Below are 23,308 nucleotides of genomic sequence, written 5' to 3'. Positions count from 1 at the left end.
TTTGTGACCTGTGATTGCTTGTGACTGCTTCGATTGGTTGGGAACGACAGGAATGAAGCATGCACTTTTGAGGATACCTCATACAATAAATACCATATGTCTTCCTCGTATATCTCAGGGGATGTCGCTCTGGAAGGAGGTGGTTACCGCGATGCCATGCTGAGTCTGTACGTGGCCACTTCTCTCCACTTCCACTCCTAGCTGAGCTCTGCGTCGACAGGTGACATCGTGTCAGTGCCGAGAAATGAGCATCTGGGTCCGTCCTAGTTCAGGTCTCAGACGCCTGGCAGTCCCGGCCCACATGTGACTGAAACCACATGGGAGGTCCCAGGAAAGGACTTCCCAGCTAAGCTCTTTTTAAATTCCTCACTGAAGAAATTATAAACGAAGTAAAATGGTTATTTTAAGCCTGCTTAGTATAAGTAGGAACACCTTATTAGCTTGTGAGACTTGTATTTATATTTGTTATTACGTCTGAGAGAAGCAGAACTTCAGGTAAGAATATAACTGTGTTTTACTTCTTTTATTTTTTTTTAATAATAATATGAACCCCCCTAGACTGTTGTAAGAATCAAATGGGATAGGGGTGCCTGGGTGGCTCAGTCGGTTGGGCATCTGACTGTGGCTTAGGTCATGATCTCACGTCTCGGCTCATGAGTTCGAGCCCCGCGTCCGGCTCTGTGCTGACAGCTTGGAGCCTGCATCCTGCTTTGGATTCTGTGTCTCCCCCTCTCTCTGCCTCTCCCCTGATCATGCTGTTTCTCTCTCTCTCTCTCCAAAGTAAATATATATATATATATATATATATATATATATATATATTTTTTTTTTTTTTAAAGAATCAAATGGGATAGAAATCAATAGAAAGTACAACAAGGCAACACTGTATGGGAGATTCATCAGAACCCCTAACCTCTGTAATGCTGTGCGGTGTCCTGACCAGATGCACAGCAAAATTACTGCTTCATATTTAGAGATGGGAGGTATTTTGCGTCTGATATCCCTTCTCATCCTGAAAGCCTGTGAGCCTGCATTTCATTGTGGGTGCGTGGCTTTGATTCTGTCCTTGGAATTTTTGGAACAAAGGAGAAATGAAAAATTCAAGTTTATCTATTTTTTTTTCTGCTTTCATTAATACCGTTAAGGAAGGTGATAATACAGTGAAAACAACTTTCTCTTCTACCAGCTAAGACAGAGCCTTTCAGTTAATGAGTACGGGCAGTGCTCTTTGTAAACATTCACTGTGATGTTTTCCAACGTAGACAAAAAGTTAATGGCACCCTTTCCTCTGCCATCAACTACAATGGTCCACTCCAAATGTGGTTCTCTAACTTTTTCATTCAGAAAAAAGTTATGAAATGAGAAATAAAAACCACATTGTAATCATTTAAACCACACTCTAAGGGAGAGGATAAAAAGATAAAGGAAAAAAAACTCATTATTTAAAATAATCTTATTCCAATTTTAACCATATTATTCATCAACAGGTAAGATGGCATTCATCTTAATGTACTCTGAGATGGAATTTTTTTTTTCTGAAGTTAGTAGAAAATGGATCAGCTCTCAGTTTTTCTGTGACTGGGTTTATAAGAACACACAGGAACAGATTTTCTGTTTGCTTCCCCGTACGATCAGGTATACACTAACCGCACATATAAAGCACAGAAGTTACCCTCCAAAGAGCCTAAAGCATTAGCAAAACACATTGTTTTTCCCAATGGCATGTTTCGACAAGGAAATGTACTTGTAAAGTGTTAGCGTAAAGAACAGAAATTCACTTATAGGCGTATTTGTGGTACCAAATACAAGCCTTTTAAAATGTCGTGTAGATTACTGTTTTATTAGCAAGAAGCCCCTACTAGGAAGATAACAGAGTGTACCCTGTCTCAGAACCAGATGGTCGAAGTTCCTCCTGGGAAATGGAAGCAAGTGAAGGAAAAGTCACAGTGGGAAGGGCTCGGTGAAGCTCAAACAACCTTTTAAAGAAACTTCGACCTCTTCACGGAAAAAGGCAGAGGAGAAAACGTCTACCTGGTGTGATGCTCACAAAACAAAGGGGGATCTCTATTGACCGTCATATGTATCTTACTACGGAATCGGCTCGCCATGACCTGACATGTTGGAATGCTAAGAGTCAGCTTGGACCACAATACACTCAGCTAATTTTCAAATCTGATGATGCGATTATGAAAATTGAAAAAGTAGCCGAATTGATAGAAGCCTAGTGAGAAATGTATCTAAATTAAGATGGCACCTGGTATATTTCAAAAACGGTTATACAGTCAGATCCAGGTACCTAAAGAAAGAGTATTCATCTTTCTGGGCGCCTGGGTGGCTCAGTCGGTTGGACGTCCAACTTTGGCTGAAGTCGTGATCCCACGGTTCGTGGGTTCGAGCCCCGCAGTAGGCTCTGTGCCGACAGCTTGGAGCCTGGATCCTACTTTGGATTCTGTGTCTCCCTCTCTCTCTGCCCTTCCCCCACTTGTGCTCTGTCTCTCTCTCTCTCAGAAATAAATATACATTTAAAAAAAAAAAAGAATATTCATCTTTTAAAATTCAGTTCAAATGCCAGCTCCTCTGGGAAGCTCTCTTCACCTGAAAACAAACACTCTAGACAGTCCTATTGTGCCGATTAATTGCATGATACTTCTTACTTAATAATTATAACTTCTTTTCTACTTAAAAAAAAACGTTCATCATATAATTGCACTGATCCATCAGAACTCTGTTTCTCAGCTTGTTTTAAAAAACAAGTTTCTCAGTTTCTTTGTGTCAACCATCACCTCTGTAATACAGTTTATTTCATCTCCTTTGAATAGGCTCCAGCTAATAGGATGTTGAGCTTATTTGGCCTACATTCGTGTCATGAACGCATAAATGAATTAAAATGATTTGTGAAAGTACACACCTTCTCCCCCACCCGGGTATTGTGACATTCTAACTGAACGGAGCAGTGGAGAGTAGTTGAATGCGTCAGATTAGTAGATCAACACAAAATGCACGTTTGTCGCCTGTGCAGAGAGACCGACATAGCTAGAGGCCCAGACAGAAGATGGTAGATGATAGTAAGATAGACAGATAGATACATAGATACATGCATAGATTGAGATTGATGATAGACAGACAGGTAAATGATAGATGACAGATAGATAGATAGATGATAGATAATAGAGGCAAAACTTTAATTTATAATGAAAGCAACACCATGGAAAAAAAACATCAGCCCACACATATTCTGAAAAAAAAAATTCTTAATAGAGGCCATGGCCAAAAACTATGTTCAATTATATTTGAAAGAGTTGTGTTATTGTTGCTAATTACAATTCTCATATGACTATAGAAAAAAGGAAAATAGGAGGACATTTAAAAAAAAAACAATGAAAGGATATTGGAGAACTAATACAAATCATAGTACTTGCGACCACAAATATCAGTGGATTAATCGAAAAGGAGATCAACTATTCACTCTTCCAGAACATGCACACAGTGAAAGCGAAAGAGAAAGCAAGGTGAAAAAAATTAAATATTGACAAAAGATGTAGTTGGCAAATACAAAGACTAAAACAACATAGATGAGCATATTTGGACGTGAATGCATAGGTGTTTTAACCAGATAAAGCAATAAATGCTGATAAAGAAATAGGAACAGACTGATCTAATTAAGTATATGAAGAGAAAGAAGGAGATAGAAGACGTTTAATGGGAGAAACAGCACATTGGTTTCTGAAGTTTCTTGCTTTGTTCAAATCCCAGTTCTTCATTGAATTCCCACATGACTCGGGCAAATGATCCGAATCCTTTTTGTCCGTTTTCTCTTTGATCAGATAGAATTGATACATATTCTTAATACGTATTCATTACTTAATAAATGTTAGCCAATCACCTATCTATCTAGCTAGCTAGCTCATCTGTGTGTGTATGTGTGTGTGTCCTTCTCAAGAATATACTCAACCATTAACAGTGTTTACCTCTTGACGTTGGGACTTGAATATCTCATTCTCCATGTATATCTGAATATTTCAACACTCTCTGTGTATTGCTTTTTAAATAATTGTGAAAATTTTGAGGAAACTTTCTAAATCCAAGAATTTATTTTTTTTATTTCTAATTATTTTCCTTATGGAGTAGCTGTAAAGATTAGGAAGAAAAAGCATTAAAAAATACTTAGAGAGTCAATTTATTTTGCTGTATGGTTAGAAAGGTCAGGTGCACTTGTATAGAACTTTGTACTTTCTTTGAATTTCCATACTTTAAACGCTAGTGCATTTTCCTCCAGGACAGAAATCAGTTTTTTGGGTTAGTCTGTAGGATTTCATAAAAGATGTGCCTGGGATTGCATTGTTCCTTGTTACATTTCAGAACTATTCATCCTTTGCACATACCTTAAAGTTCAAAAGTCTGTAAAGCAAGCATATAATATTTTCCATTAACTTGTTCCTGAGATCTCTTGAAGTTCTATATATGCAAAGTCTTCCTGTCTCTACTTTCTGTGTTCCACAAAATGTGATTAGAAATACGTGAAGGGCCTGACCGTATTTCCAGGCCAGCCAAACCACTAGGATTAATGAAGTGCATTTCTTGGAAGAAATGGAGACCAGATGTACTTTTCACTGTCAAAGAAAGCAGAGCATTCTAGATGGAATCTGGAAATGCTTTTCGTATCTTTTATGTTGCAATGTTAGAGAATATTATTTTAAGGCAAAAGTTGCAACAATAATGATATTTTCAGCTCTTAATTTTGCGTGTAAAACTGTGATGAAATTATAGAAAGATTAAAAGACGAATATTTTGATAGATACAGGAATATGCTATTTTATGTCAATAAATATTGTATAAATTTTTAAGTAATAATGTCAGAATAATGGATATAATATCATAATGTTAAAGTGAGATGGTAGGTTTACTCACAACTACATTAGTATTTGAATCAAATGAAATAAAATTAAGACTCAAAGATTGTCAAACGGGATTATAAAAAATCAAATTTACAATGCCACTTTACATATATGGAGTTAGATATGTTGAAAATAAAAGAATAGGGGGGACTATATGAATACACCATTAAAAGTAGACTTTTTAAAGCAAAAACATTTTGCAATGGAAGATAAACATTTTTAAATGATTAAATTATCAGCTTAGAAAAATGATAATTCTAAATGTTTAATATAGTAGTATAACTTTAAAATAATATACCTTTAAATAAAAAAAAAACAATACTAATATAACAAGGTAGGTAATATAACAAAATCAAAAGCCCCATAATCTACAGATTATAGAAATAAAAGATAAATAGGTACATTCACAACCATGAAAAAAGATTAAATTAGCATAAAAAGTAAGGAAATAGAAGATTTGAAAGGAATTTAACAACTTAATTGATAAATATCAAATTGTACATGTCAAAAAGCAGAATACACATTCTTATGGGGTGCACATTGGCCATTTGACAAAATATATTATATTCTGGGCAAAAAAGCAGGCTTCAGTTAATTTGAAAACTTTAAAATCCATCTGTTCATATTTGACCTCTGTGGAATTAAAATAGAAATCACTCTCAAAACAGAACTAATTTTTTTTCCAAATGTATGCAAAATAATCTATACACTTCAATAATTCTTGAGTTAGGAAGTCATAGTAAATATCAGGTAATATTTGAGATGAATAACAATGAAAATAAAACAAGTCAATATTTGTGAAATGCCTTTAAAGCAGTGCTTAGAGGCTCAATTGTTTGGAGGACATGTAGTGGGGAAAAAAAGAGAAAGGGAGACAAACCAAGAAACAGACTCTTAACTGCAGAGAACAAACCGATGGTTACAAGAGAGAAGGTGGGTAGGTGGCTGGGTTAAATAGGGGACAGGGATTAAGGAGTGCACTGGTCAGAGATGAGCACCAGGTGTTGTATCGGATTGTTGAATCACTATATTGTACACCTGTAACTAATGTAACACTGTATGTTAACTATACTGGAATTAGAATTAAAAACTTAATAATGATGCGGTGCCTGGGTGGCTCAGTCGGTTAAGCATGACTTCGGCTCGGGTCATGATCTCACGGTTCGTGAGTGCAAGCCCTGCATCGGGCTCTGTGCTAACAGCTCTAGCCTGGAGCCTGCTTCGGATTCTGTGTCTCCCTCACTCTCTGCCCCTCCCGGCTCATGCTCTGTCTCTCCCTCTCTCAAAAATAAATAAACATTAAAAAAATTTTTCATAAAAAACTTAATAATGCTTTTTTTTTAAAGGAGCTAATACAGGGACAGTAAGAATATGGAAATTCCAAAAACAAAGAAGCAAAGATACAAAAATAAGAATCTAATAGCAAGGTATTTTTTAAAAAGACATAGAAAGCAGAAACGAGACATAGAATGAAAAGGGACAATAATTAGTTGGATCCTTTGACAAGGTGAATCAAATTGAGAAGCCCAGAGCAAGAATGAAGGAAATGAGGAAACACTAGTTATCATCGCTCTGAATATTAAACATCATAAACAGATAATCAGATGATACTAGGAACAATCTTATGCTAATTTTAGATACAATTTTGAAAACCAAAATTTTCCCAAATTAGCATGTGAGTAATTAGAAAAGCTGAGTCATCCTTAAAGATATTGAATCAATGAAAAACATTTTCATCAGAAAAGTTCAGGTAGGTCTGATAGTTCCTTTGGTGAATTCTTCCAAACGTTTAAGAAAAAAAAATAACAATCTTACACAAATTCTTCTAGAGAATAAAAATAAAAATAACTACTCTCCAACTCATTAATGAGGTCAGATTAATTCTAAAATTTGAAACAGACATATTAATTCTAAAATTTGAAACAGATATCAAAAGACAGGAACACTCCAGGTCATTATCTTTCTAAACTTGGATGCAAAAAAAGTCGGGAAAGATAGCCTATTGGATCAAAAAAGCATTATGAAAACTAAAATATTATCATGTAAAGATGTACCCCAGGAATTCAAGGTTAGTATAATATACCAAAATAATTAATACAGTTCACCAATTTAAGCAAATAGAGGCAAAAAACATGTTTATGTCAATCAATGCAGAAAAAAATTATTTGATCAAATTTCTAAAATTCACAATAAAATAACTCAGCAAAGTATGAATAGAAAAAAAAATCCCTTGTTTGATAAAAGCAAATCACACAAAACCTTCTACAGCTATCCAACAGACTCATGAAACAATGCTCAACATCACTATCATCAGGGAAATTCAAATCAAAACCATCATGGGATATCACCTCACACCTGTCAGAATGACTAGAATTAAAATGAAAAGTGATGGTGAGGATGTGGAGAAAAGGAACTCATGTGCACTGTTGGTGGGACTTATCTGGTGCAGCCACTGTGGAAAACAATTAAAAATAGAATAACCAGGGGCGCCTGGCTGACCCAGTCCATACAGCATGAAATTCTCAATTCAGAGTTATGAGTCAAGTTCACCTTGGGCATGGAGTCTACTTTAAAAAAAATTTTTTTAAACTGACTTACCATATGATCGAGTAATTCTACAACTGGGTATTTACACAAGAAAACAAAAACACTAATCTGAAAAGATATACACACTATCTTTATTGCAGCATTATTTACAATAGTCAAGACATGGAAGCAGCCCATGTCCATGGATAGATGAACAGATAGATGAACAGATAAAAATTTAAAGATAAATATAAAGATAAATATTATATATTTATATTTATATCTATTGATATTTATAATGAAATATTACTCAGCCATAAAAAAACAATGAGATCTTACCATTTGCAACATGAATGGATCTAGAGGGTATAATGCTAAGTGAAATATGTCAGTCAGAGAAAGACATATACCACATGATTTCACTCATATGTGGAATTTAAGAAAACAGATGAACGAAAAATCAAAAAAAGGAGGGTACAAAAAAACCGTAGACTCTTAAATACAGAGAATAAACTGATGGTTTCCAGAGGGAAGGTGAGGGGGGATGGGTGAAATAGGTGATGGGGATTAAGAACACACTTATCCTGATGAGCGCTGAGTAATGTATAGAACTGCTGAATCATTACGTTGTTTAACTGAAACAAATATAACACTGTATGCTAAGTATACTTCAGTAATAAAAAAAAAAGAGAAAGAAAAAATAAGACTGTATAATGAAAGAAAAGCCATTTACACGAACCCAAGTGCAATTTTTCATACGACGACTGTCATTTAAAAAAATTTAATGTTTTATTTTTGAGGGGAGAGAGAGAGAGAAGGGAGAGAGAGAGGACAAGCAGGGGAGGGGCAGAGTGAGAGGGGTCACAGAATCTAAGACATGTTCCAGACTCTGAGCTGTCAGCAAAGAGCCTGACTTGGGGCTCGAACTCACAACCTGCAAGATCATGACCTGAGACGAAGTTGGATGCTTAACCGACTGAACCACCCAGGCGCCGCAACTATGTCATGTTTTTATTTTATTTTATTTTATTTTATTTTATTTTATTTTATTTTATTTTATTTATTTTGAGAAAGAGCATGAACAAGGGAGGGGCAGAGAGAAGGAGAGAGAAAATCCTAAGCAGACTTCATGCTATCAGTGTGGACTCTGACGTGGGGCTTGAACTCACGAACCATGAGATCATGACCTCGGCCAAAATCCAGTCACAAGCTTAATCAACTGAGCTTCCCAGGCATCCCAGACAACCATGTTATTTTGAAGAAAATGTAGTTTGATGAAATCTATTTCCTCATCTTTATGATAATTGTCATAATTATGATACTTTCTAAATAATGTCATTTTAATAGTTCTTTGCATTTATATTGAATATAGATAATTATAGATTCTATATCATACAAGGTTTTGCTTTACTCTATTAATATTGACATCATTTTCTTCAATTTTACCCTTTTCTATGAATGTATTTGTAAAACCAATTGATACAGAAAAAAATCCTTCTGGAACTAATATTATACCAAATATCAAAACAATAAGTATTTTCCCCTGAATTTGAGAACAAGACAAGACGTCCACTATCACTGCTTATATTTAATATTGTTTTGAAAGTTCCACCTGATTCAATATGGCAAGTTCAAGATGCAAAACTGGAGAACTTTAAATAAAGCAGATATTTTTCACAGATGATACTCTTTGTGCATATGGAAAAGTGCAAAATAATATACAAATCTACAAGTGATTTTACAAGTTTGCCAGATATGGAGTCAACATACTAATATATATATATTGCATTCCTATGATGAAAATAATATATTTTAACATGTCATTTACAATAGTATCAAAAAAAAAGCAACCACTTGGGGATAAATCTAATTTATAATTTATAATCCATCCATATTGAAAACTATACATCACTGAAAGAAATTAAAGAAGACCTAAATAAATAGAGAAATATATTATGTTCATAGGATAAAGACACAGTATTGCAATTCAACATCTCTTCAAACTGATCTATTGATTCATTGCAATTCCTACCTAGACAAATCCAGCAGGTGTGTGTGTGTGTGTGTGTGTGTGTGTGTGTGTGCGCGCATCTGGGCGTGTGAGTGTGTGTAAATTGATGAGCTGCTTCTTAAATATATATAAAAAAACAAAAGTGATCTATAGTAGGAAGGGCAAAATGGATGAACAAAACATAAAGACTCAATTTCCCATGTATCAACTCTTACTACAAAGCTTAACTAACCAAGGAAGTGTGGTGTTGTTGAAAATATAGACAAAAAATGAAACAGCATACAGAGTAGACTTACAGTTGTTTAGTTATTTGATATAAGATAAAAACTTCACTGCATTTCAGCAGGGGGACGAATAGTCTTCAATAATTGATGTCAAGGCAGTTGGGTATACAGATGGAAGAAAAACAAATCATAAACCTTAACTTTTAGCACATAAAATAATTTATTTGAAAGAAATCACCAACCCTAAACAACCAAGCTTCTAAAAGAAAGCATAGGAAAATTTTCTCATGAAATTGAGAGAAGCAATGATTTTTAAAGAGGATAGAAAAGAAGTCTACCACATTTCTTAACTGTAAATTGCACTGGATGAAAATTAAGACTTTTGTTCAACAAAGTATCTCTAAGAAAGAAAAATTACTGGAAGCCATAAATTGAAAGAAGGTATCCACACTCCATATCTACATATCTGATAAAAGGATGCATGTAGACTCTAGAAAGGACTCCTACAAGTAATTTGTAAAGACAGATAACCACATTCAAAAAAGAGAGAGAAAAAACTCGAAAACTCTTGAATAGGCAGTCCATAACGAGACTATCAAAATGTTGAATGAATAAATGCGAAGACACGCACCTTAAACAGTTTGCAGAGAAATGCGAAGTAAACACTGTTAAATATCATGATACACCAAATAAAACAAGTAAAACTAAAAACACTGCCCTTACCAAGTGCTGCTGTGAAAATAGAGCCACTGGAAATCTCTTCCATTGAAGATAAAAGATTAAATTGGAAAATATTTTTTCAGTACCCAGCATAGCTAAGTGTATGTACACCCCATGACTGTGAAAGTCAACTTCCAGATATGTAGCTATAAAAACATCAGGGTTTATGTCCACTGAAAAGTATGCGGAAGGATATTCATAGCAGCTTTAGTTGTTGTAGCTTCTGGAAATTGGCAACCGGAAAATGGTATATAAAATAGAGGTATATGTGTTCAAAGAAATTCAGTGCACAAAGAGACAAAGCACCCTGATATATGTAGCAATTCCTCTTTAAACACTACATAAACCCAGTATCTATCTATCTATCATCTATCTATCTATCTATCTATCTATCTATCTATCTATCATCTATCTAATCTATCATCTATCATATCTATCTATCTATTTATCTATCTATCTATCTATCGGCTATCTATTATCTATCCATCTGTTTATATATGTGCATGTACATATCTATATCAAGATTGATTGATTGATTTAATCACCCACTTATTTGAAGGGGTTATTACTCCTAACATGAACTTTCAACTAGAAGACCAAATACAGAGAAGAAACCTTTCCCCTTAGATCATGTACAGGTCATAGAAAATTCAAAAGGGAAAGAACTCTCAAATCATTCCAAACTACTTCTGGTGGAATTGGGTAATCCTTACCCACTGCCAACAGTTACTTCGAGAAAAATCAATTATTTGACAGAAATCTGATATGGAGACAAAAAGAAAAAAAAACCTTGTGGAGAATTATTGTTTTTTTTTCCTTTATCTAACCTCAATTCTTGATATCAGTTAATGAGTGAAACTTGTCAGAAAATCACATTTAATCAATAGATCTAAATAATCTCTTTTTCTAAGTACATTAATAGTTTTAGAAATGAGGTTTTGCATAAATACAAAGCTTTTAAATATTCTACGCAGTGAAAATATTCCAAGGTTGCCAGTATTGCAGTATATATTACATGAAAAGTGATTTGTGCCAAACACAACTGTCCTTATTTGGGGAGCATCATCATAAAATGATATTTCCTCAATTTACTTCATTTATGATAAAGAGGAGGCATAATCCAAGGGTAAAAACTCTGGCTTTTCTCACTGGTCTTAATGAATATTCTTAATAATGGTGACATCTTACTTGAAAGGCCAGATAGATTCAGGGTCCACAATCTTATCCCTGGAAGTGCTATTTTAGGGATGTCGCTGTATCTCCATCTATTTGTGATAAATCAGAGAATTCTAGAATGCTCTGTGAAGGGCCCTTAACACTTCTAACTTTTCATTTAACAAATGAGGAAATGAACCAATGAATGTAAGTATATTTCGAAAGGTTTTGTTTTCTTTTTTTTTTAAGTTTATTTATTTATTTTGAGAAAGAGAGAGAGAGTGAGTGGGTGTGTGTGTGTGTACGTGTGTGTGTGCCGACGAGTGGGGAAGGGTAGACAGAGAGGGAGAGAGAGAGAACCCCAAGCAGGTTCCATGCTGCCAGCTTGGAACCCCACGTGGGGCTCAATCTGATGAACCAAGAGATCACCACTTGATCCCAAATGAAGAGTGGGACGCTCAACCAACTGAGCCATGGCAGGCATCTCATGCAGTGCTCTAGTAGAGACCCCCAAATTGTGGGTCTTTTGGAATAGTCATGGTAGAAACTAAAGACCCATTTTCTTTTTAAGTACGTCTCAGAGCCAGTTAGTTTTTTCTTCTGCAGGAATTGAGCAAACCCATTCCATAAAGAAAACAAAGCAATTTCAAGTAATGAAAAGGACCTAGGAAAGACAAATTTCTTCTTCAGCTTTAAAGTGCTAAATTATATCATAGTATTGGTATTGCTGTCTATGACGATAATCAAGATAGCTTTATCCCTTCAGGTTAGAGTTGTGAACAATGTCATAGAACAGATCTTTCAAAATTAGAGCCAATGTCTCTGTCCTTCTACAAGTGTGCTTTGGTTAGAAGAGGTCACAGAAAGAAGAGAACAGTCCTTACAGAACAAGAAGTGTGGGAGAAGCTTCTGGACAATAAAGATGTAGAGGAAAGACCAACCTGGGTTTTTACCTGGCCACAGGTAATAATATAAATTATAAATATTATATATATATATATATATATATATGATATTTTTAAGTTTATTTCTTTATTTGGAGAGAGAGCACAAAGGGAGGTAGGGGCAGAGAGAGAGAATCTCCAGTAGTCTCCGCTCTGTCGGTGCAGAGCCAATGCGGGGCTCGAACCTATGAACCATGAGACCCGAGCTGAAGTCGGAAGCTTAACCAGCTGAGCCATCCAGGCGCCCTTAGAGATACAGTCTCTCATGCCACGAGCACAGCCGTTTTCACCCCTATATCAGGTTACAGGCTGGGGTACAGTCGTGGAGGCACACTTTGCTGTACTTACAGCTATGGCTGTTACGCTTCTTGAGGAATCTGTGTGAATATGTTCATGTACATTCATCATTCTTGACCCTCTGAAATACAGCATCATTGGCAGAGGTCACAAGTAAGCATACACGGAGGGGATCATTGTGTTCACTTTGGAAATTTCCATTTTAAAGTTCCCTAAGCTGATTTGAAAACTCAAAATGCTTGGATTTCCCTGCAGTTTAGTAATTGTCATTAAGCGATATAAATGGTGTCTGTATGTTATCACAGTCTCTGTCTGAAGGCAGATACATACACACAAGAAGCCTGATTAAACTTCACCGAGTTGCTTGGTGATTTTTTTTTTTTTTTTATGGTGGAGAAAGGGACATCCTCTCCTGAAACTATTTTTCCCTATATTCTGGAGTTAGTCAAGCCTTGAAAAAAATTCTCTCATTAAATACTAAAAACAGCCTTACGGCGGAGCGATTACTATCCTCAGTTTACAAATGAGAAACAGATATCTGTTTCCTGAACACTTGACTACAAGCCAGGCAGCTAGTGGGGATTTGAATTTTTTTTAAACGTTTATTTATTTTTGAGACAGAGAGAGACAGAGCATGAGTGGGGGAGGGTCAGAGAGAGAGAGAGGGAGACACAGAATGGGAAACAGGCTCCAGGCTCTGAAATGTCAGCACAGAGCCCGACGTGGGGCTCGAACTCACAAACTGTGAGATCATGACCTGAGCCGAAGTTGGATGCTCAACCGACTGAGCCACCCAGGCGCCCCAGGGATTTGAACCAGAGTTCCTTCCCAGGAGATCTGACTACAAGCTGAGCCCAAGATGCCCATCGCTATTTGGCACTGTGACACCACGGTAGGCTCAAAAGCAAAACAAATATGAGTTTTACCCAATACTGCCGCATCAGGCATCAAACCGAGACAGGCTTGCGATGCTTGGGGTCCACCATTCGATAGTTCATTGTCCCTACCAGAACGTGAATTCCGATGACCACTTGGGTCTCTGTGACTCTCCACGTGCTGTGCATTCAGGGCTGGCCAAGCTCTTCTGATGGGTATGTCTTTCTTTACATTTACTGAGACCACCCTTCAATCTTCATTTCGCGCGTCGCTGACCGGAGAGTTAGTCTGTCCCTTTTTATGACTATCTTTCTGCTTTAATCCATGCAGGTGATTTGTTGTGTGAACTCTCACCAGCCAAACGTGTGTCTCAATGCTTGCTGGTCCCTTGATGTAGTTCCATTTCCTGCCCCTGGACTCAGCCTCCGGAGCCAACGTGGGAGCGGATGTGTGAGCCCGGGTGGGGGAGGGGTGTCCAAAGTTCAGCCCCATTTTACTATCTGAAACTCCCTTCCAGGCATGGGCTACTTGATACAGTGATTAAGCTTTATTTTCTGATTCATTTGGAACGTGATTTTAAGAATACGGTATCAATCATCCGAAAGCTACTATTTGATGCATCCGGCATATGTTACCTGGCCTTATCACAGGTATGATCTCATCTGTTCTCCTCACAAATTTTGAGAGAGGTATTGTCATCACCATTTGCTGAGGATGGGAAGGTCAGATGAGCCTTGAGGGACCGTGAGCTGCCTTTTTCGAAAGCTGGATAACCTCGGGGTAAATTTGAGTCTGTCTGGACTGGTCTTCTCTTCGACACAATGGGCATAATATGGTCATACGGAGTTGTTGACAGAATGTAGTCAAATACGGCTGTAAAGGGCCTAACGTATTCTAGTAAAAGAAAACTTGGCACATAGTATATGCTGAAGATATGGTAGCTTTGTTAACAACATCATCAAATTAAGTCTATTATCCTATTTAACAGCAGAGGAAGACAAAAATTCAGGTCCACTGCTCCTAACCCACTATGCTTTGTGCTGTGCTCCTGTGGTCCTTCCTCAAGTGAAAGATTCTGATATTTTAGACATTTAAATTTTAGAGTCACTATTAAATGGTACTTTGATAGTTGTATATTTTTAGGTTTCTCTATAATTAACAAATCTTGCGATGCATCATTCAATCTGAATTATCCCACAATGAGACCATCCCCAGTCTCTGCGAGTGTTTTCATTAACTTTGTTAATGACCCTGCCCCTAAATTTCTACAGACAATGCGGTCTTGATGAGCAGTGATTTCATCTCGACCTAATAAAAATGATTCTGGAAGAGGTTGTTAGATTTTAAGGTCATGCAATGACTCTCCATAACCTACTTTTTTGTTCACTACAAGTAATTTTGAAAACATATCATTCTCAACAACACAATCTATTAGTAACTGCCTGGCATTCCTTGAAATTGCAATTCAGTCTGATGTGACAAGCCTTCCTTTGAATAATGGGTTTTTAAGCTGGTTGGTGTATATTCATGTATAACTGCTATCTTTATGAATATCTAGTGGATGCTATTTGCATTCAATAATGTTCTACACATGGACGGGTATTTACTGTTCTTTCCTTTGGTGTTTCCTTAAGCATTATTTGGAAAATACTAAGACTTTATTAGCTTGAAAAATGATCTGTGCTCACAGTGATTTAGTGAGAAAAAAAAGTTTCTTCTTTTCTGAAAATGCTTTGGATAATAAACTTGATATTCCTTAGGAACAAAGCATTCAAAATATGGCATGCTAAATAAGGGTTGGAGAGCAGTTGGAAGATATTTTTAAAAACCCATTTGAAGTCCACAGCATTCAAAGTCAGACTTAATTAAATTGGATTTATCATTCAGAAAATGGAAGTAATTCTAGCATATTGCATTATTCAACACTTTGTACCCTGTACCGTTATTGCTGAACATATCAACTTTGGGCTGCCATGAAATTCACGGTGTATATATGTGTGCGTTTAAAAAAAAATAACCATGTATCAACTATTTTAACCAGCTAGGAAAATAATACATTTGGAAATATTTCTCTTCTAGGGCATAAGAGTTTCATTTTCATTGTAAAGATCTTTTTTTTTTTTTGTCTTTTTCATGGGAATAATTGAAAATTTAATGTAGCAAGGATGACTAATTGAATAAATACCTTTATTCCTTTTGAAAAAAGTGGGTCACACATCTTTTAGCGATGGACTAGTTATTGCCTTTCTAAAGCATGACCTAGGGGTGCCGGGTTGGCTCAGTTGGGTAAGCATCTAACTTCGGCTCAGGTCATGATTTCACTGTTTGTGAGTCTGAGCCCCACATCAGGCTCTGTGCTGACAGCGCAGAGCCTGGAGCCTGCTTTGAATTCTGTGTGTGTGTGTGTGTGTGTGTGTGTGTGTGTGTGTCTGCCCCTCCCCTGCCCACACTCTGTCTGTTTATTTTTAAATAAACATTTTAAAAAATGTTTAAAGCATGACCTTTTCCTAAATCCAAGTTCTTAAGGAGTCTTTGACTTTGAACTGACAGACAACAAGTTTTCCACAAACCATTAATCTTGTGAAATAAAAGGGTGATGGGGACAAGGATGAAGCACAAGGATGGGGCTTTGGGAGAGCCGACCAATCCAGGGATGGAGAAGTGAAGGCGGGTTGGGAGCAGGGCAGCTGTACAGCTGCCTGGGCATGATGGGATTATACTGTCCACCTGGACTCTTCTCATCCCACCCACTCCCAACCCCCAGGCTGAGCAAGAGAATCCTACCTTGCCCAGATAGCAGAAGGCAGACATCTTGCAGTGACGTCATTCAACATTAGGAAAAGTTGCCAGCCAGCATTGATAAAGTGAGACACAGTCAAGTCTCTAGGACTCTGGGGCAGGAGAGTGGAAGGTATTCCCCTCTCGGCCTTCATGGAAGACATCTATCTCCATGCCTCTGGAAAAAGGGGGAAAATTGGACTTCACACTCAAAGCCACACTTGCATTGATTTTGAAAAATAATGATGTTTCTTACACGTAAATGCCATTAAGCAATGCATACTGCCAACATATTCCAAGGAATTCTGCAACTGGGAAAGGGAAATCCACAGAATCTCTTATTCCCTGCACGCCCTCATATGGACTTCATGTTTCCATAAGGCCGTAATAAGGAGATGCTCACTGGAACAGAGAAAACACAGGCCACAAATAAACACGATGTGTAGTTGACAGTGCTTTGTTTTCAAGGAATTGAAACTGCATGGTAGCCCGAGGTATTGAAAAAGCTACGCTTGTATGTAATGTCTAGAATAGTTTTTGAAAACAAACGATTGCATCATTTCAATTCCTAGGACTCAGTGTTTTATTTATTGTTGTTTCAGAGTTTCCTTGAGATGTTTTCGGCACACTTAATTAAGATATCTTTCAAACGGCTCTGGTTTTAATTTCCCCATTCGTCGGATAGGAGGACTCTTGGCGTTTGCCTCAGTGTATAGAAGTCATTCCCGGTATTAACCTTCACATTTGCCTGCAATCCTTCAGCTCCAGTTCTGCTTGGAAACCCCATTTAGCGCTGGGTTTTAAGGCTTCCTTGTACTTATTCACTTTTGTGTCTGTCTGGGCCCTCAAAAGAGGTTATAACAAACAAAGAAACAAACAAAGAAACTTGAATAAGCCACACTTTTCTGTCATCAGTTCCTACCTGGTTTTTTTATATATATAATTTTTTAATGTTTATTTATTTTTTAAGAGAGAGAGAGAGAGAGCGTGTGCACGGGAGGGACAGAGAGAGAGGGAGACACAGAATCCAAAGCAGGCTCCAGGCTCTGAGCCATCAGCACAGATCCTGATGTGGGGCTCGAACTCGTGAACCCTGAGATCATGTCCTGAGCTGAAGACCGACTTAACAGACTGAGCTACCCAGGCGCCCTCAGTTCCTACCTGTTTTGCTGCCACCTGGTTCATCTGTATCATTTGCCTCGGGCTGACTTACTCCAGCCCTGGGTGGCCCTGGGTTGTGATTTCTCCTGTTGGAGACTCTCTTCAACGATGACTCCAGCAGCAGCTTCCTTCTTGCCACATGCCTAGATCAGTGAGGTGAGTTTTCTGGGTTTTTTTCATCCACAGTAGAAGTGTTGATTTCCAGACCTTGGCCCGGATCCCAGTTCCTGGTGCCTGCCGGGAAGGAGCCCATTTCCTCAAATCTACCCCATTCATTCTTCTTTCAGGGCATTTAGCTTTAACTGTGAAATTACCATGAATCTCCACTTGCCGATCATCTGGAAATTGCCCCTTCCTCACCTCCCACATTAATCATCCATCCGGGTCAATGTATGCAATAGGACAGCACCGAAGCTGGGGGAAATACTCCTCTGTCTCGTCATCGTAAATGATCAGAGGATCTATAAAGAAACTTTGCACCTACTTAAACTGGCAACGCTTCAGATTTCTCTGCTCACAAATTGTCTCTGCTTTGCAGGTTAGGGTCATGGTTGAGGTCAGAGTTAAGAAACTCTCTTTTTGTTTTCTTTGTTGTATGACAAATTAGAGCTAAGAAATGATCTGTCTTTTAAACTTTTGCTTGGAAAACTGTGAGCTTGACACAGTTTTCCGGGGAGAATATCTTTGGCTAATATCAGCATTCGTCTATAATTATGGCTCAAGTTAAATTGACTGCTTCACTTAGGGTCAGTGTATAATGATTCATTTTACAGATTCTCAAATTTGTTGGCATAGTGTTGTACATATGTCATTACATTAAAAAAATGTTCTCTGTAACTGTGGTTATTTTCTCATTTCTATTTTTTAATTTTTTTCATAAACAATTTCAATTTTCTTTTCCATTTTGTGACAACAATTAGCTTTTACTTCAAAGTGTATATTGTTTTCTTTGTTCTTTTCTCTAAATATTGCTATGTAATACTGACATAAGCATTAAAAGCACACACTAAATAATACCAAATAAAAATATGGAAGTAATAACATAAAAGCTTCATCTGTAATGTATATGCAAACCTGTACTTATTTTTTTATTTTTTTAATGTTTGTATTTATTTTTTTAATTTTTTTAATGTTTATTTATATTTGAGAGAGAGAGAGACAGAGACAGACAGTGCGTGAGCAGGGGAGGGTCAAAGAGAGGGAGACACAGAATCTGAAGCAGGCTCCAAGGTCTGAGCCATCAGCACAGAGCCTGATGAGGGGCTCAAACTCACGAACTGTGAGATCATGACCTGAGCCGAAGTTGGACACTTAACCGACTGAGCCACCCAGGCACCCCAAACCTGTACTTATTTTTAATCTAATTTGTCTTTTTTTTTTGAACAGACATATTAAAGCCACTTCTTCTCATTAATGATTTCTCAATTTCTCAACTTTTCTCTAGATTGTTCTATCTGTGATTGGAAGTTCTGACATTGAAGACATTAAAGCTTCTGATTATGACAACATCTTGTGGGGGGAAAAAGCTTTCATCAATATGAAATATATTTACCCATTCCCTTTATTGCTTTTAACCTTCCATTACACTTTCTCTATATTAATTTAGATATATTTACTCTCATTGTTGCTTTGCTTTTGTACGTCTTTTCCATTATTCTGCTTTACCTTGCTGTAGGATTTACAGTATATCCCAGATATACAGAAAATAGTTAAAATTTTTATTTTTATCAAAATCAATGAGTATATTTTAAAAGTGGGATTAATGTAGCCACATACTACAGTTAGCATATCCTTCCTGATATTTTATACTTTATGTCTCATTTGACATCCATTTCATTCGTTGTTTCTGCTGGTTTGAGCTTATTGATAATTATCAACCCTGTTTCCCAATATTATTTCAGAAATAATACATATTTGTCGGTTTTACTAGTGTTTTACCCTTAAATATTAACAAATATAAAGATATTGAATTATTTCTAGATATAATCAAACCTTATAATCTCTTTTAAAAATATACAGCATATAAGTTTATACTCCCAGTCACTTGCCTAAATGACTATACTCCTAGCCACTTGTGACTAAATCACATAAAGTTGTCATTTCAAATTTCTATCTGATGTTTGTATGCTTGTATGCATTCATTAATAGTTCTTTTTTGTTATTTGTTTTTTTTCTTTTAAGAGAGCAAGAGAGAGTGAGTGTGAATGGGGCTAGAGAGGCAAGAGGAGAGATAGAAAGAATCTTAAGCAGGTTCCATGCTAAGTGCAGAGCCTAACACAGGACTCAATCCCACAACCCTCAGATCATGACCTAAGCTGAAACCAAGAGTTGGACGCTCAACCAACTGAGCCACCCAAGTGCCCCTCAATTACTAGTTCTACAGACAAGGTGGGGTTATATGTATGTATGTGATATGCATTTAGTCTGAAGTTCATGTCTTCAGGTAGGTGTATTATCTATGTCATGTGTGCTTTGTGTTATGTTACATCTTTGCTCTATGTGAGCCATTCAATTGTCATAATGGTAACAAAAATAGTCACAATTACTAATTGTCTTTGCTCCTGTATCTATTTGGCTGCTCTGTTCATCCACTGAAGTTTATTTTATTTTTTATTATTTTTTAAATGTTTGTTTATTTATTTTGAGAGAAAGAGAGACAGCATGTGAGTGGGAGAGGGGCAAAGAGGGAGGGAGAGAATCCCAAGCAAGAACTGCACCATCAGCACAGAGACCAACATGGGGCTTGATCTCATCATGATCATGACCTGAGTCGAAATCAAGTGTCAGACACCCAACTGACTGAGCTACCCAGGCACCCCTGAAGTTTTGTTTTGTTTTGTTTAATCAAAAGATTAAGTTTGTAGTGTGCATTTTTTTTTTAAATTTCGGTTCAAATCTCTTCAAGTATACAGCACGGATTATTTTTAAGATACAAGGTTTAATCATACCAGGGTCTTCTGTTTCCTTTTATCAAATCTGTTTCTTCAGGTATTAGCTCTTCTCCATATTGAGTTTGGTGTCCCTCTCATGGTGCTGCTTTTACTCGAATACTGGGTGATGTGTGGTGATCTGCTCAACTTTGTATTGAAGAATCACTATTTAGCTCCATGTTATGTTCACTTATCCTTCTCCCAATGCTTGTCATTGGGCTGTGAAGTAGGTTATATTGACTTCTTTGCTGGGCTGACACACTTTCTGCCTGAGGAGTGAGTAGTGACCTGTCTTTGCAGTCCTGTGCATTTATAGTCCCTCTACCTTTGCTTTACTATGCAGACAAAAGCCACTGTGCAGCCTCAGTGGTGAGGAGGCTAACAGACTTCTGTACTGTAAATTGATTTTCCTCAATCCCAAAAAGTCTCAAATGTCTTTTCAGCATCTTTCAACTCTCTGAGCTTGCTACTCCTTGACCTCACTCCCACGGTGGCAGACTTTTTTCCGCATGTGTTTTTGTCTACAAATACCGTTTTGTTCTTGCTATTTTTCCCTGAGGTCTGATACCCTCTACTTTCCACCTTCAGAAATGTCTGGAATGCCTCATTTTTCAAAATGCAGAGAAAACTTTCAAGAATATTTGAATCTATTGCTGATTTAGGAAATTAAAGCCAACTACAAAATTAGAAAATTATAATATGGTTGTGAGAGAAGAATAACTGGCTTCAAGATATTTGTTGGGGGGCGCCTGGGTGGCTCAGTCAGTTAAGTGTCCGACTTGGGCTCAGGTCATGATCTCACGGTTCGTGGGTTCGAGCCCCGCATTGGGCTCTCTGCTGACAGCTTAAATCATGGAGCCTGCTTCGAATTCTGTGTCTCCCTCTCTCTCTGTTCCTCCCCCCGCTCATGTTCGCTCACTCTCTCTCTCTCTCTCCTTCAAAAATACATAAAAATATTTTTAAAAATTAAAAAAAAGATATTTGTTGGTTTGTTTCTCTCTGAAAATACTATGATTGGATATACTTATTTTGAGAATAACATTAGGCAACCTTAAAAATTCTCTCAAACGTCACATGTGGCAAAGAGTTCCATTGAATGGAGTAAATAGGACCAGGGACAGCTAATTAAATGCCTATGAAAATGTTAGCAGAGCCCTGCAAGGACCACCCTTCACAAGATAATGGATGGAGGTGAATAGCAGTTCTAGCTGCAGACCCATGATGTTGACAGTTAATAAAGTATCTCAAAGCCCAGATCATGGAAACATTTTTTTAATAAATAATTGAAACATTTCAAGTATTTTCTATGTGGATTGATTAATCGCCTGTTCTCTCTTTTTGAACCTCCTGTCCATGAGCACAGCCGTGACAAAGTGATGCATTTCCACACAAAAGCAGAAGGAATCTCAATCAAGAGGTTGAGAGGAATAAACATCAGTGTTCCTCTTACGGGTCCTTCTCTCCTGAAAGTTCAGCAAAGGAAAATCTCCACTGAAATGAGAACCAGTTAAAGCTTCGGCTCTCCTCTGGGTGGTTTAGTCTGATTTGATTCCACGTATGTTTCAACAGAGAATAAACATACAGGACTACTCAAATTATATAAATCAAACATGACAAATATGAAGAAAATTTTTAAAAAATTCACTTCAGACTATTTACACTTCCTTCATCCACAGACCAAGGATATAATACTAAACAATGGCTCTACTAAAACACAGTAACTAGGTAATTATAATAAAATTTCCTAATGTGAATTTATACATTTATATTTTATAGAGACAATGGCTCTCTATGTCCATTTCTACAAGGGCCAGCTTATTGCGCCAAGTAATACATAGAATTAACTGGCCTTAAATTCACTTTGCCCAGTGCATCAAAATTTTACGGAATATTATAAGCTAACATCAACACACTTTTGACTTCTCTGATAGATGGAAGCATAAAAAGATGCCTATCATGTATTTAACTTTTCTCTGCATTGGCATATTATTTTGGAATTATGGTCAATTATTTTCTATTCTAAACAGAAAGACAAGCTGAGTAATATACAACCAAACACACTAATAGAATGGATAAACTGTGGTATGGTCTTAAAATGGAAAACCAAAGAGCAATGAGAATGAATGAATGAATGAATGAATCTCACAAACACATGTGCAGTGAAAGAAGCCAGGCAGAAAGGAAAACAAAACAAAAACCTATATGTTTCCCTACATTATAAGGTGAATGATGGGAAAAATTAATCTATAATTTTGGAAGTCAGGACAGTGGGCACCTTACAGGTACTAATCTGAAGGTTGACCAAAGGGAGATTTGGTAATCCGATAACCTTTGGTATCTTCATCAGGAAGATGAACACATATGTATACATTATGAGAAAGTCATTGTTGTCTTTGAATTAAATGATTCCTTTAAAAAATGCTACCAGAGAGCCCCTGGGTGGCTCAGTTGGTTGAGTGTCCACATCTTGGTTTTGGCTCAGGTCATGATCACAGGGTTATGGGATTGAGCCCTATATTAGGCTCTACACTGAGTGTGGAGCCTGCTTAAAATTCTCTCTCACTCTCTCTCTCTCTCTCTGCCCCTCTCCCCAGGTTGCACACTCTCTCTCTCTAAAATTTAAAACAATTTTTTTTAATGTTACCAGAAAGCAAAAACCAAATAACTGCACAAAAATAACAGCAAGAGTAATTGTAACTTGTCAACCCCAGAGGCCACCTACGGCAATGAAAAAAAAATGGAGAATAAGGAAAAACCATCCCCCTAAAATGAGATCCTAATTTAGAATTCC

This window comes from Panthera tigris, chromosome A2 (assembly GCF_018350195.1).
Source record: "Panthera tigris isolate Pti1 chromosome A2, P.tigris_Pti1_mat1.1, whole genome shotgun sequence".
Classification (NCBI taxonomy): Eukaryota; Metazoa; Chordata; class Mammalia; order Carnivora; family Felidae; genus Panthera; species Panthera tigris.
This window is presented reverse-complemented; position numbering follows the sequence as displayed.